This window comes from Aplysia californica, unplaced genomic scaffold (genome assembly GCF_000002075.1).
Source record: "Aplysia californica isolate F4 #8 unplaced genomic scaffold, AplCal3.0 scaffold00145, whole genome shotgun sequence".
NCBI lineage: Eukaryota > Metazoa > Mollusca > Gastropoda > Aplysiida > Aplysiidae > Aplysia > Aplysia californica.
The window spans coordinates 642,979-644,243 of NW_004797415.1; positions in this window are offsets into that span (position 1 = coordinate 642,979).

Genomic DNA, 1,265 nt, shown 5'->3' on the forward strand with positions numbered 1-1,265 from the left:
TGTGTGTGTGTGTGTGTGTGTGTTTGAGTGTAGTTGTGGGTGTGTGTATGTGCATGTGTGTGTGTGTGTGTGTGTTCGTTCATATGTTTGTTAGTTAGTTTACCAGTTAGTTGTGTAGATATCATAAGATCCTTGGTAGACATGCAACAGCACTTTCCAATGAATCTAGATAAAGGTACGTATCTGTGTATCTTGGCGGCAGGTATGTTTGTAGGCACCCGTGTGTGTTTACCTATCTGTTGGGAAATGTGTGTTTGTGAATGTAGATTTGCATACTAGTATAAAACGGGAGATGGAACGTTATCCCTCACCCATCCCCTCTCGCAACACCCATGAAATGCATTAGGTCAACCACAATGGAACCTTGCAATGGAACCTTTTTGTCTTTTTGGTGCGTATGTCCCATTTGGAAAGGTGTGTTTATGAGTGCGTGTTTGTCTGTGGCTATATTTGCATGCTAGTCCAATGTGGTTTACCTGTTCGTCTGAGTAAAACAGAAGCACAGACTGACAGACAGAAAAAAATGGACGAAGAGAAAAGAAGCAATACGACTTTCCAGCGGCGCACACCTCCCCCCTCCCCCACCCAATCACCCAATAAAGAATACAGCCCCTCCCCCTTTCCCTGTCCTCCCCCCACCACCCATTAAAGAAAGAGAGCCCCTCTCCTCCCCTACCTGCAAGCGATACAGGCGATAATAAAAAAGAGATGCCAGAAACAAATCATGTTATCCACAGAAGCCCCAGCTACCATGGACCACTTTTTCCTACATGCCACTGGATCAGCTCAGGTGAACTATTATTATTATCAGTCAGTACGCGTCAGCTTCGGGTAAACTGACCACTTGAAAGACGTGGACAGACCACTTGAAAGACGTGGACAGACCACTTGAGAGTCTTGCCCTCCGTCCATCTGTATGCAAATGTGCGTGTAATCAGATGCAATCTTCCAAACGAAGCAGTAGCACTTGTTTGGAAGGGTTACATGGAACTGATTATTTTTGCACAACACACGGTCTCCTTTGAACATGTTGGCCAGTGAGGTACATTGCAACTTTTAAGAAGTGGCTTCAAGCCATTGTGGGCTACATACATATACACTGGCCTTTGGTTAAGCACGGACAACTTTCCGTAGGACATGCATGACCCATGATATTGAGGCATTTGGTTCACTCAAACTGCGGGTTGAGAAGGAGTATCAGTGTGTGCGCAGGTTTTTTTTGTTCGGGGTTGGGGGGGGGGTAACTTTATTCGTAAATCCACCCG